Source organism: Rhineura floridana, chromosome 1, assembly GCF_030035675.1.
Source record: "Rhineura floridana isolate rRhiFlo1 chromosome 1, rRhiFlo1.hap2, whole genome shotgun sequence".
NCBI classification, from domain to species: Eukaryota; Metazoa; Chordata; class Lepidosauria; order Squamata; family Rhineuridae; genus Rhineura; species Rhineura floridana.
Genome location: NC_084480.1, coordinates 121,284,058 through 121,299,644, shown reverse-complemented (window position 1 = coordinate 121,299,644; position 15,587 = coordinate 121,284,058).

Genomic DNA, 15,587 nt, shown 5'->3' with positions numbered 1-15,587 from the left:
ACTGTGAGTTAAGAAATCACATGGATGGATCCAATTGCATAGATCTTTCTCAATGTGAAATTCCCCACCCCATAGTAGCTGCTTAATTCACCCCATCCCCACAGCAGGGTAACACTGTATTATAACAAAGCAGCCTCATGCCACGGGATGTGTATGAGTAAAGGTCATGGCATGAGGAGAAGAAGACATGGTAGTGGACTCACAGCTGCCTAAGGGTACAACTAGACCTGACACCAGCACAACCTAACTTGAGTTATCCTGAATCTCTGGGGGTATGCTGTGGAGAAACTGATTGGTTCCCAATCGGAAAAGGTGTAAGACAGGAGTGTATTTTATCACCCTATTTGTTTAAACTATATGCAGAACATATCATAGGGAAAGCGGGATTGGACCAAGATGAAGGAGGTGTGAAAATTGGAGGGAGAAATATCAACAATTTAAGATATGCAGACAATACCATACTACTAGCAGAAACCAGTAATGATTTGAAACAAATGCTGATGAAAGTTAAAGAGGAAAGCACAAAAGCTGGACTACAACTGAACATCAAGAAGACTAAAGTAATGACAACAGAAGATTTATGTAACTTTAAAGTTGACAATGAGGACACTGAACTTGTCAAGGATTATCAATACCTTGGAACAGTCATTTACCAAAATGGATACAATAGTCAAGAAATCAGAAGAAGGCTAGGACTGGGGAGGACAGCTATGAGAGAACTAGAAAAGGCCCTCAAATGCAAAGATGTATCACTGAACACTAAAGTCAGGATCATGGTATTCCCAATCTCTATATATGGATGTGAAAGTTGGACAGTGAAAAAAGCGGATAAGAGAAAAATAATCTCATTTGAAATGTGATGTTGGAGGAGAGCTTTGCAGATACCATGGACTGTGAAAAAGACAAATAATTGAGTGTTAGAACAAATTAAACCAGAACTATCACTAGAAGCTAAAATGATGAAACTGAGGTTATCATACTTTGGACGCATAATGAGAAGACATGATTCACTAGAAAAGACCATAATGCTGGGAAAAACAGAAGGGAGTAGAAAAAGAGGAAGGCCAAATAAGAGTTGAATTGATTCCATAAAGGAAGCCACAGACCTGAACTTCTGAACAGGGTGGTTTATCACAGATGCTGCTGGAGGTCGCTGGTTCATAGGGTTGCCATACGTTGTAATTGACTTTAAGGCACATAACAACAATAACAACAGTGCTGTGGAAAATGCAGCATAGGTGGGCAGCAGAGCAGAGCTGATCCCTTACACCAGGGGATCACCAGTCCAAGGGCCACATTCTCTTATAGGCAACCTGTCCTTCTCCCGATAAAGGTAATCCATCAGGGTGACCAAGGCCGATTCAGTCCCATAACTAGGCCTGAACCCAGACTGGAATGGGTCAACCTGTTTCATCCAAGAGTGCTTGCAATTGCTGCACCACAACCCTCTCAATCACCTTTCCTAGAAAGGGGGTATTTGCGACTAGTCAGTAATTGGCGCAGACCAATGGGTCCAGGATGGGCTTTTTCAGGAGCGGTCAGATCACTGTCTCTTTCAGGGAGGCTGGAACCACTCCCTCCTGTAATGATGGGTTGACCACACCCTGGATCAACTCGGTCAACCCCCCTCGGCAAGTTTTAATAAGCCAAGAAGGACAAGGGTCGAGAGGACATGTTGCTGGCCACATCATCGCAAGCACCTTGTCTACGTCATCAGGCCTCATCAACTGAAACTGTTCCCAAGACATTGCAGCAGATGTTGCATTGGACACCTCATTGTGAACTATAGTAGATGTGGATGGGACATTAAAACTGCTATGGAGGCGAGCAATTTTACCCTCAAAGTGCCTTGCAAAGAATTCACAGTGGGCCTCCGAAGGGTCTAAAACCCCATTTCCTAGAGTTGATGTCAACAAACCCCTGACATCCGTGCAGGGAAAGATTGGGGCCATAAGTCTAAACTTTACCTGGAAGTGGTCTGACCATGACAATGGGGTGACATCCACCCCACCCACCCCATCTCCAGACCATCCCTTCCTCCATCTGGAGCAAAAACCAAGTCGAGGGTGCGCCCTGCCCTATGCGTCAGCCGAGTGACAACTTGAGACAGCTCCATGGTCATCATGGAGGCCATGAAGTCCCAAGTCAGAACACTAGGGGCAGCCTCAGCATGAACATTGAAATCGCCCAGGACTATTGTTCTGGGCTCCTCCAATACCACAGCCGAAACGGCCTCCTCCAGCTCAGTCAGAGAAGCTGCCAGGCAGCAAGGTGGACAGTACACCAGCAGCAACCTTAGTTTACTGTCTCCTTGACCCGACACCAGGTGCAGGCCCTCACAGCCAGCTCCAAGACAGTTTCCTGGTGACAGAGATGAAAGTTCTGTAGATCACAGCAACTCCTCCCCCCCCGTCCCTGCAGCCTGTGCTGGTGTCAGATCAACTCCTCCCAGCTCACCCACCCAGGTCTCAGTAATGCACACCAAATCGGCACCTTCATCCACAATCAAATCATGGATGAGAGTGGTCTTATTATGGACCCATCTGGTGTTACACAACAACATACACAGGCCAGTTGGCACAGCAGATGAGCAATGAGGAACCCATCCATGAGAAGAGTGGCAGCAAGGAACAAGGCATAGATAGCTTTGCCCTTGTCTTCTGTGGTAATTCACCACCTCCCTATGGCTATACTTCCCTCTACCCGTGATCACTGGAATTGGGATGGCATCACCCATGTCCCTCCTTACTATTCCTAAACACCTGATATGAACCCAACGAGAGCCCATCAACAAAACCTACCTGATCAGCTTTATACCACACAATGCTCTCAATATGCCCTCAGTGACATCATTCACAATATGCTCTCAATATGCCCTCATTCACATCAGTAATGCCTTATGAGAACCTAGGTTTCCATAGATACAGATGCTGCTTTTTGGCAGCAACTTCTGTAGTATGATAACGTTTTTTATAGCCACTGTGATAAGAGGCACAATATTTAAAACTACCCATGACTTTGGCTAGTGAGCAAATTCCTATCTCATTTCTCTTACTTTTTTCATAAAATAAAATGTGTTTTTCATGTTTCAAATATATAACCGAAAAATGACACTTTAAAATCATATAATTTCATATCTTAATTTTCATAACAAATTTTATATACTGAGGTATTTTTAAGTTCAAAACAATTAAAAATAAAATCTAACATTTGAATAACTTGCCTTTTCAGTATTCAATAAACAGATTCCAATTAACTTCGAAACAATTCCACCTCTTTATTTTCTGCTTCATCCTTATGTATTGAGTAAATCTAGCCATAATAGTCAAATTCTACATTTTGTCCTGTCACTCACTTATGTTATTTATCCCAGTATAATATTAATTTTTACCAGGGATATTTCCAAAATAAGCACCATGATGCAAGCAGTTCTGACATAAACTGGCAAATCTCAAGAATGTCCAAATGCCATAGGGAAATGGCTGAGTTTCTTCCTGATTTCAAATGTTTTGGTTTTAAAAAAATTGACCAAGGAAAGCTGTAAAATGTCCAAAATTCTTGATACCCAAGAAAGTGCTGAACCATGCAGGAGAGAGGCACATATAAAGCTAGAGCTTGTGTTCTGTTTTCCCTACGCTAATTCCCACAGCCAAAGAGACCAGCTACGGTACATTTTCAAGAGCAGATTGTCTCTTCAACAGTAAGAACTGCTGTGACAAAAACAAGTAAAATGCTGCCTGTATACATGTTATTTTAAAAGATTATTGTAAGCCATCTCAGGGGCCGATGTGGGCCAAAAGATGCAATAAAAATATCTTGATAAATAGCTAGATAATAAATAAATACCCATTTGTTGAAAGTAAACTAAAGAAAGTAATTTCTTATTTGACCTTTTTTTAATTAGGCCTCAGTTGTCTTGGATGAAACTATATTTCAGGTCTGATCAACATTTCCAATTACCATTGTACTTCCTCTGTCTCTGCTACAACTCTCTCCAACCTCTTATGTTTCCCCCTTCACAGCTAATAGTGATTCAGTATGGGGGTAATGGGTTAGACTAGGGATGGGGAACCTGTGGTCCTCCAGATGTTGTTGGGGCTACCCTAATGGGAGCCGGAGTCCAATAACATCTGCAGGGCCTCAGGATCCTCAACCCTGTCTTAGATCCCTTGTAGAGAAATGCTGGGTATATGTCTTGTTTTTGTTTTGTGCTTTAGAAAAGATTTTGGTGACCTCTATTGATTTCTGTAACAGGCAGTATTCAAGGCCTTGTACCATAACTATGTTGCATGCCTGTTTAGCAGTAGTTGCTTATTGACAGGTTCTCCAAGGGGAGGAAGAGACACACTCAATCACTTTTTGTATTTATAGAAGAGGCCTGGATCAGGTAAATTCATTTTGATTGGTCTGGGAAACCACAGGCTCTGATTGGCTGGAGATTCTGGGCAGTAAAACTTCAACTGGGAGTTAATTGTCTGTGGGGGAAAGTCAATTGATAAGGGAGGTAGAGGCAAAGACTAGCAAAAGCTGAGGTGAAAGTGAATAGGTTAGGCTTGAATATGAAGCTATTCTTTCCCAGTGTGACATATCTGTGCTGGTGAAGATCAGAAGGGAGCCTGTTGGCTGTGTTAAGCCAAGAGGCTGCTCTGGGTTAAGGTCTTACCAGAAGAAAGTCACACAACTGGATTTATAAAATGAGCCAAATTGTCCAAGCAGCCAAAAGTGCAACTGGAGGAGCTTTGGGTTTAGAGGCAGATTGCATCTTTTAGCTGGACCGAGTTGTGAGTGAATTAGGCTGCTCTGGAGGTTTAAGGAATTTGGCCTGCGGTATAAATCTTTTAAAGGCTGGTGTCAGCAACAGCATCTCTTGAATCCTTAGAAAATGTTGTCAAGTACATGTAAGACCCCAATGTGCAAAATATCCCTTTAAGAAACAATCTTAGTTAATAGTCATTCTGTCTCCAGTGATGGTAACAACCTCACACCTAATCTCATCATATCTGGCTACCAGGAGGTTTAAAGCACTAAGGCAGGGGTTGCCAACTGATTGCCCATGAGCACCATGGCACACGTGAAGACATTCAGTGGCACCCCTGGCAAGTAACCCAGACTCTGAGCTATCATTTTTCTAAAAAGTAAGTCTCTAACCCTGCTAGAAAGAAAGTTATGGAGCAAAATATGCAGGTACCCTCCTAAGCACTCTCTATGAAATGAGCCAGCTTGGCTGTTCCTGCCTATCAGTGTTTTTAGACAATGAGTGAAGTCAGAGCTGTGATTGATCAGTGTGTTGTTTGGACACTAAGCAACAGGAATCCCTAGGGTCCTAAAGAGCTTGCTATTCTCCCTTTTCCTGCTTCTGCTCCCCCCCCCCCGCCTTTGGAATATCCATAGGTTGCCCTTTTCTCCTAGCAACCAGGATGTATCTTTCCTGTGCTGAGTTCACCTGAGATCAGGTAGTGTCTAGAAGTTATTTTCTGCAAATACTAGTACACATGAATGCTAAAGAATCCCCCTCCCCCCAAAAGGCAAATGTGAATTAAGCGTGTCTCACAGCAGCTAAAGACCAAAGACTCATTAAGAATTCACTGTAGAGTTAACTTACCATACAATGGTATATGTGTCTACTAAGAAGGAAGTCTTTGTGTTTAATGGGGCTTATTTCCAAGGAAGTGGATACAGGATGGTAGCCTAGGCTTTGGTTTAGGGTTGGCATTGGGGAAAAACAGGTTTCTTGTGCCTTTATAAGTTGTATAGCAGGCAGAAATTCAACAGGTCAGAATGGAAATACAATTATGGGAAAAGCTTCACCATGACTACTCTCTATTTTTGTGTTATGCCAGGCTTCCCAATGGCAGCCATTTTGTATTATGCCTGGTCCCCAAGATAGCCATTTTGTGACTGGTGCCTCTAGCACTCTTTTCAAAATTTGAAATTGCCTTCTAGTCCAGAAAGGTTGGCAACCCCTATTCTAAGGGGATGGGTAGCAACAGAAAAGGGTCACATTGAAGAACTCTGAGTTATAGTGGCTAGGAGTTTCAAGGACCCTGGAATACAAAAATTAAAGAATCACACACACACATATTTGTGTTTATAAAAAGTGGGACTGAGTAAACTGTTTCCATACAGATGATAGCAGAGATGGAATCTGTTTCTCTGTACCTTTCTTTCCCCGTGGCTGCTTTTTAAGAAAGAAAAGAAACTAAAACTCCTGTGTAACATCTAGTTTGATTATGGATTTGAGCCAGAGGTTTTCTAATTCTGCTATCTGAGACCTTGTAATTAAAGATCCCTGGCAGGATCATTTTCTCAGGACTAGGTGAGGTTTGCAGGGGATTTAGATTTGAAGCTGCTGTTTGCTCTTAAGAGCAGGAGAACCACAAATACTGATCCATTTTCCCACTAGCAGAAGCTACTCAAATCTCTTACGTACTTCTGTACTTAGCACATAATTCAGCGAATAACTGGGATAATTAACTTCTGTAGAGACTTCTAATTATGTTTAATCTAGTTTAGTATAAAAGTGTCATCAGAATTGGGTCAGAATGAATTTCTGTCAGTCACATATTTGCAATTATTGAAGTGAATGAATTATTTGAGCTAGGTTGTGTTTGGCTCCAGAGCGTAGATGTTGTTGAGGCAAAGAAAAGTCAAATACTTCCCTGTAGGTCTCTCAACCAGACTTTCTACTCTGAACAGCTTTCCTTATTTGTCTGTAGAGGCCTATAACACTTTTATTTACTTTTTTAAAAAGTTCTATAGCTAATGCCATATGTTGCTAGGGCTTGCTATACTTTGCCTTTATTTCTTGTCATCTGTATCTTCCATGGAACTGGGATGCTTGTCAGTAATAACAGTATATACCCTAAAAATAAAAATCCAGATGTTGCTAAACTGCAATTCCCATCACCCTAATCACTGGCCATGTTTGCTAGGGCTGATGGGAATTGTAGTTCAGCAACATCTGGGAGGGACACCTGCATAGAGTTAACTTAGGCATACATTACTTTGGGACAAGTTGAAGGAGTTTAATACAGCATGGAGCTATAGTAATTCATTCTGCTGTCTGAATTAGTTTTGAAGTTTTGGCATATTTGGAAAGTGCTTTTGTTTTAAGTGGGTGTTGTAGTATTTTAATTATTTGTTTATTTATTCTGTAAATTCTTATCTTTGGTTGTATTTGTACAAATAGCAAAATACAAATGCCTTAAACAAATATGGGGTTGATGCCAGATGGAACTTGCTTGCCCCTGCTCTCCAGAGATTAGATACAAGCTGCTTCTACTGCTGATACCTCCTTCAATTCCCTCTCTCTTTTATGGCCCCCTTCCTGCTCTCTGGTAATACTGAAGTCACCATGCAGAATGTACAATGGGTCTTACCCCCAAGGAACAGTGAGAGAAAGTAAGTGTGCAGGATACTGCCACCTGTCCCTAAAACAACATACTCACAGCATTCATGCAGGAATCCTGGCCAATATTAGCAGCAGTGTTCAGTCACTCTGTGCTGTTGCTACTTGTTGCAAAGAATCAGAGTATATGAATGTATTTAGGACTGAGATATCATACTTACGTTTTAAATCACAGGTGAAGGATTGGCCTTAAGAGAGGATTGCCACATCCGTAATGAAACAAAGCTTCATTGCCTTAGCAGTTGTCTAGAAGAAATATATTTGGCAAATGCAGTTTCTTCCTCTCATACTTTGATGGGAGATGATTCCCCAGCCAAAATACTTCCTTTTCTGCAGCTATTATAAGTGTAGAAGTCTGGATATATGCATACCCTTAGGGCATTAGTAGAAAGCAAATGGTTTCTGGATTGCCAGTCCATCTTATTCTCAGTCAGCTATACCATTGGAAGCCTCATTAATTTTGATGGGGCTTGCATTACTATGGCATTTTAGGACCATGCTTCCTGTTATGTATGAGTGTGTTAGTTTATTTAAGGCACGTAGGAGAGAAAAAGCCAATTGAGGCCCAAAATAGCTTCAAAGATAGTCCATGCTAATTAACGTTAGCTGTATTCATTGTGTGTAAATTGTCCTAGTGAAGCAAGATGGTGGATAGACAGATGTTCATAACTAGAGCTGCCAGATCTTAACCCAGTAAAAACAATGAGTGCTCATTGCTTTAATAGTTGAAGAGCAGCATGACATTATTTGGGAATGATGGCCTGCCCCACTGCTTTATTCTCCTGATTTCTTCTGTGCAAGCAAGATCCCAGTTTTTTTGGGGGGGGGGGTAAAGAGCCAGCAGCAGCTCTCTCTCTCTCTCTCTCTCTCTCTCTCTCTCTCTGTCTTTCTCTCTAACCTCACTCTTCACCTGAAGAGGCTTACAGAGTGGCTTCCAGAACAATTAAAAACAAGACAGTCCTTCACTGCAAACTTACAATCCAAAGACACACAATGAAAAAGAGATGGAGAGGGAGGATGCAAACAAGTAAATATAGGCACTTGTTCATAAAGTTACAGCTCTTGTAATGTTCAGCTGAGATGGAAACTGTTCAGATAGCCTAACAGAATGGTTGCCACAAGGTGACAGTTGGGAGAGAGCCAAAGGTAGATGGTCTCTCAGCAGAACTGATAGAATAGCTCTGCTTCCCTTGTTACCTGCTACTACTTGGCAGTAAGTATGGCTTTATCAAGCACTACATTTTGACACATTTTGCCTTTTGGACAGAGCAGTACCTTAATTTTATAATCCAGGTATCTGATTCATAGGAAGGCTAGGGTATGTTTTTAAATGTGGATTGCATATGGAAATTAGGAAGAAAGAAATCCATTCTGACATCTTTAAAAAGTTGCTCAGATTGCTTTATGACAATATTAGCATTTGCATGGATGGATGTCTGAGTTCACTGTTCTCTAGCCTATTGTTAAATATACATGTCAGCTCAATCACAGTTTTGTCCCCCATACCCCCTTATAAACAGCCTCTATGCAAATCACTCACCGAAAAACCAGCCCTGGTATTTCAGTCAAGAACCAAACTGTTATAGAAATGAGTCAAGATTTGTGCCTCTCTTTTTAAAACTAGACTATTTATCAAGTCAGGAAGACTCACTAGCAGCTACTTTGTGATAGCTGTTGCCCCATCTAAAAATTAAAGCAGAAATGGTGAGCCTGTGAGCTCTCCAGATGTTGCTGGATTACACCTCCCATCCTATCTGACCATTGGCCATGCTGGCTGGGGCTGGTGGGAGTTGGTCCAACAACATCTGGTCAGTCAAGGGTTTCCCATCCCTGCTGTGGAGTTTGGTTGCTGCCTTATTATTTGTAAGGGCAGACAGTGAGGAGATGATATATTCTCTTGTCTTTTGTTTAGCTAATAGTTAAGATATGGCTCCACCGTGGGCACTCCTACAGTTCAAAGATGTTCCATCAACAGCTTTTGATGACTGCATTCCATCTATGCAGATATGCCCCACTTATTTGGGTGGGGCTTAGAAAACATTAGGCAGTTGGAATGTAGCCAACAAAAGAGGACTGATTCCCCCCCCCCCAGACTTCCTACCACCAGGGGATGTGCAAAACACAAAAAATGCAATCTTACCCATGTTCAGATCTTGTTGATGTCAGCTGTATTACATTACTATAGTATTGCTAATCATAGATTTCGCTTCAGAAACTACAATGTAACAGTAAGAAATGTGTGTGTGGTTTTTAAAAAAATATTTTAAAATGTGTGGCTTTTCATACCTTTGTTGAGATTAAGGTGGATGTAAATAGTATTAACTGTGCAGCTGGCTTGGAAGTGACAACTATTTAACATTCTGATTCGTCCAACAGGAGAAAAAAAGAAACACCCGTTCTGCAGATAATTAGCAAGCTAGTTCCTGAGTCTAAAGGGAAGATGATTGGAGATGTTATTCAGTTCAGAATCATTTAATCAGGCTGGAAAAGATGCAAGGATCTGAGTGACTGAAAGAGGATAATCTACTAGGGAAATGAATTGTGATTATCAGGCAAAGAAAAACTTTCAGGATGGAGCATCACCAGGATAGGAATCCTGTTTTGGCATAGCATGTGGAGACGACTGGCACTGAAGGTCTATGTATATATTGGTACACTGTTTTCTTAGGGAAAACGTTCATTCAGCATGAATGACTTCTGCCATTGAATCTCAAAATATTTTATTTATTATTACATATATATACTCCAAGGAGCCCAAGGTGACATACATGGCTCTCCTCCTCTCCATATTATCCTCACAACAGCACTGTGAGGTAGGTTAGGCTGAGAGTTGGAGACTGGCCCAAGGTCACCCAGTGAGCTTCATGGATGAGTTAGGATTTGAACCCTAGTCTCTCAGGTCATCGTGTGAAACCACTACCACCACACTGGTTGTGTACTCAGTGGGTGTATGAGAGTATTTGAACTGCTGATTTGGGGCTTGAACAAGTTGGAAACTAAAAATAACACACAATAATAATAAATCCCATACCTTTAAAAGTTTATGACAAGCAAAACCAAATAAGGTCTTGTAACACTATCGTCCATTGAGACGGCATAATATGTGGGGCAACTGGGTGTTTGATTTTCTGTGTGAGAATTCAAATCACCCACTAAAATTGCAAATGCTGAAGGAAACTTCATTTTTTGCTCTAGAATAGCCAATTCAGACCAAATTATTTGCAGGTCATTTTTCTGAATACCAGGGGGTAAATACACAGTAAACTAAATTAGGGATGGTTCTAAAACTCTAAATCTCAACACCAAATCACATAATCACATTTCACAAGGTGGGGGCTCACTTATAATCACATCCAGAGAAGAAGAAATTAGGCTAAACCTGCACTAGCTCTACCTCTCCTCTTAGAAGGAACAGTTGGCGTGGAAAAAGCAATATAACCATTCAAGAATATGGGATCACATATCCATGTTTCTTGAAAACACAGTATATCAAAACCATTCATGCAACTTCCAGGGGGATTCCATAACTTAATGCACCATGCATGGCTAGTATGACTTCAAATTGTACTACTTACTATGTGAGTTGGTATTTCTACAGTCTTCCCAACCTTGAGGTGGTTGTGAAGCTTAAAAATCACAATTCTTTGTTCCCTGGGGGAAAGTTGGGATACCCTTATCAGTGATGGTTGGTGATTAGCGCTGGTTAGGGTAGCCAGATGAAAAGGAGGACAGAGCTTCTGCACCTTTATCAGTCATGAACAAGAGGGAATTAACACTGAAATTTCCTCTTTTACACAACTTTTAAAAGTGAAGGAGCTCTGTCCTCTTTTCCACCTGGCCACTCTGGTGCCATTCCTGATCTAGCCAAAATGGTACCCATGCATAAGAGGGAGGAACCTCACAGTGTGCAGGTGTAGATAGATATAGATACATCCAAAACAGCACAATGAGGACTGAGCATTCTCACTAGCCGCAGAATGCTGACTATATGTTCAATGATTGAGTGCATGCTTTGTAAGCAAATGGTCCCAGATTCAATCCCTGGCATCTCTGGGAGACGTTGGGAGAGACCCCTGGCTGAAAACCTGGAGAGCCACAGCCAGTCAGTGTCGACAGTACTAAGCTAGGTTGACCAATGGTCTGACTTGGTAGAAAGCAGTTTCCTATGTGCCTACGTTGGGGGGAAATAACTGAAAAGGGGTGGTGGTGAGATGGAGTATCCTCAAAGAGGGCATGCCTCTTTGGTGGAACCCTGAACAGAGTCACACCACACTACCCCATTTTGTTGCAGAGCCTACTTAGAGTTTCCTGAATGTGTCTTGAAACGAGATCAGAATGCTATCACTGTTTGGCTAGGAGATTTTGCCACTGTATGGGATACCTCCTTGGGGAAAGGATAAAGAATTCTTTTCTCTTCTTTCCAGTGCTAGTTATCCTCTCTCCCTACTTCCAAACGTTTTGGAAAACTGGTGATGGTATGGGTTTTTGTGAATGTTAACAGTAAGACTAAAATAGGACTGGGACTGTATTGGTAGCATGCTAGTCTCCACTCCCTTCCACATGTATTGCCTGATTTTATAAATTCAAGACATCACATGTTAAATCAACATAAGATGCAGATATATTTTTGATAGAATTAATTACAATAAGGCAATCCTGCACACTTTTATGAGAACATCCTATTAAACCTAGTGGAATTTACTTCCAAATAAACTGGCATGGGACTGGGCTGTGTGAATATAACATAATAAATACACAATTGCATTTGTATCCTACTCTTCCTCTAAGAAGCTTTGGGAAAGTGAGCTGAGGGAAAATTTGAACCTGGGTTTCCCTAGTCTGGTACTGTAATCATTACACCGAGCTGGTTTTCATTCTATGTTATTATAAAATATAATTTTAAACAGTTGATGTAGCAGTAATAGTTGCTAAATGACTGATGTGTGAATTAGGAAGTCCTTTGCATTAGTACCGGTATATTCTCTCTCCCATGAATCTATTAGGTGGCCTGAGGTGAGGTACTTTTTTTCAGCTCCAGTCCCCTGTCTGCAACAGAGAGTTAATAATAATGACCCACCATATAGGGCAGGGTGAAAAGCCTTTTTCAGCCCAAGGGCCACATTTCCTTCTGAGCCACCTTCTGCAGGTCACATGCTAGTTGTGGGCAGAGCTAGAAGCAAAGTGGGGGGAGCAACTAATGTATATTTAAACTTTGACATGTAGACTAGTTTCTACATGCACCCCCAAACCCCTCCGTATTAGGGTTGCCAGGTCAGAAGCATCCCAAAACCTGAGATTTTAGGGGCGGGCCCGAGTGATGTCACGGGGCAGGCCCAAGTGTTGTCATTAAGCATGATACATTAAATATCAATCACAGTTGCTTGGAGCGTACAATTAAAAAAAAAATCTGACTGGAAATTAAGCTAGACATCTTAGCTAAAAGATGGAGCCTGGGGAGGGAACATTTAATCTAGCCTACTTGCTTTCGGCAAGAAGGGTTTAAGTGCCTTCAGGCCAGGCCAGTCACCAGAAGGCCACTGCAGGAAGAAAGGAGCCTAGTGTTGTGGAGATGTTAGATGGGAGCATTCGGGAGTAAAGATGGATGCCCCTGAAGGCTGCAATTCTAAACACACGTACTAAGGGACTAAGCCCCCATAGAACTCAACAGGACTTGCTTCTGAGTAGATATAGTTTGGATTGTGCTGTTGGTAAAGCTTGACTAGGGATCCTCTGCAAAGACATCCATTTCCAAGCAGGGTTGGCAACCCCCTGCCTGGAATGCCCTGCCCTTTTAATGTGGCTGCTCCAAACTTCTTTACAAATTTGACCCTTCACTTCAGAAAGATGTCTGAGAAATGAGTAAGAGTAAGAAGATTCTCTACTCTCTCTGTCTGCATAGATGCCCTCATCCTTCCCCTCACCCAGCAGAAGCTCTGGGCCAGGCAGGACGCAGTGGCATCTCATAGAGGACACCCTCCCCTTTCATGGGGTGTATCATTTGTCCTGGCCCAGAGCAGATTTTGGGGTGGGCACCCCCAGTTACTTATTTTTCCTGTATGTCTTTTTCTGCTTTGATTTTGTATAGATGCCCTCTTCTGTGCCCTGCGCCCAGCAGAAGCTCTGGGCCAGGCGGGACGCAGTGGCATCTTGTAGAGGACACCCTCCCCTTTCCTGGGGTATATGATTTGTGCTGTCCCAGAGGAGATTTCGGGGTGGGTACCCCCAGTTACTTATTTTTTTCTATGTGTTTTTCTCAATTTTGATTTTGCATTGATGTACCCGTGCGTGCCCGGTGCCCAGCAGAAGCTCTGGGCCGGATGGGATGCACTGGCATCTCGTAGAGGACACCCTCCCCTTTCCTGGGGTATATGATTTGTGCTGTCCCAGAGCAGATTTCGGGGTGGGTACCCCCAGTTACTTATTTTTTTCTATGTGTTTTTCTCAATTTTGATTTTGCATTGATGTACCCGTGCGTGCCCGGTGCCCAGCAGAAGCTCTGGGCCGGATGGGATGCACTGGCATCTCGTAGAGGACACCCTCCCCTTTCCTGGGGTATATGATTTGTCCTGGCCCAGAACAGATTTTGGGGTGGGCACCCCCAGTTACTTATTTTTTCCTGTATGTTTTGGTCTGCTTTGATTTTGCATAGATGCCCTCCTCCGTGCCCTGCACCCAGCAGAAGCTCTGGTCCAGGCAGGACACAGTGGCATCTCGTAGAGGACACCCTCCCCTTTCCTGTGGTATATGATTTGTCCTGTCCCAGAGCAGAGTTTGGGGTGGGCACCCCCAGTTAATTATTTTTTATGATTTTATGACATCATTATGTATTTATGATAATATCAGAAGCCTGATGATTTTGATTGCATAAATGTATTGTTATACTTGACGGGGAGAGTTCCCTGATCACAGTGATATATCATACAGGGTACCCCAACATATATTTTGGGGTTCAGAGAGACATGTTAAGTTTGGTTTGAAGTTGCTGTAGTTGTAAACTCTTCTTAGTGTTTTGAACTTTCAAGCAAATAAGGAACTGGGAACTAGGAACCAACTTCAGCGTCGTATCAGTTAAATAGATTAACTGGGGGCAGCGGCTGACATTTTGGTGTATATCTGGGGAACCAGACCACCTAGAAACTTAATTTTTTTTTAAAATTGAAGGTGAGAGTCCAGAAAGTAAAGGGTGCTAGCCGGAGGGCGCTCCGCAAAAAACGGAGACTCTGGCCGAAATCCGGAGACCTGGTAACTCTACTCCATATCCTCCATCCAGACAAGTGAGAGGCATTGTGAGAGTTCAAGGATACATTCCTGTCAGGCAAAAACATATGGGATGTGAAGCGGGGCCAGTAAGAGATGTGGCCTGGGGAGAAGGTGGGGTGGCCCAGGAAGACTTCCATAAACTAGACAGAAAGGGCTGTAGGGCTGCACTTGGCCCCTGGGCCTCAGGTTCCCCACCCGTGTTATAGGATTGTTGTAAAGAAAAATAATGTACGAGAACAACTTTGAACACTCCAAAGTACAATAGCAATGCAAGCAGTGATGTTGTTGTTTCCTTGCCCATCTTTTCCTTGCTGTGCATAGTTTGATAAAGGCAGAAATAACTAACTGTAGTGGACACAGATAAACTTCTATGATCATTGTGTGAAACACTTCTGCTTTTCCTTTTTATCCTTTCTGCAGTTGAAAGCTAACAGGGTCTCATGGTTCTGTTCAAAGTTCCCTGGGCAAATTCCCTCTAGGTTCAAATATCAAAGGCTGCCTGAGAAGTACTGTTAGGTACTTAATAACCTTACTGTTGTCCACACACTGGTAACTTCCAGGTTGGATTACTGTAATGTGCTCTGTGTGGGGCTGGCGTTGAGGTTGGTCCGGAAGCTGCAGCTGGTGCAAAATGTGGCGTCGAGACTGCTCACTGGGGCAGGGTATCGCCAATATGTTATTCAGAGCCACACCACAAATCCAGCACTTTTAAAATAGTATGAGAATCCCTTTGAGCATGGCCAGATAATGTTTCTCTTGAGTTACAGACCACCTTTATTTAATTATTTATTATATTTATATCCCACCTATACTCCAAGGAGCTCAAGGTGGAATACATGGTTTTCCTCTCTCTCCTCATTTTATCCCCACAACAACCCTGTGAGATAGGTTAGGCTGAGAGACTGTGACTGGCCCAAGG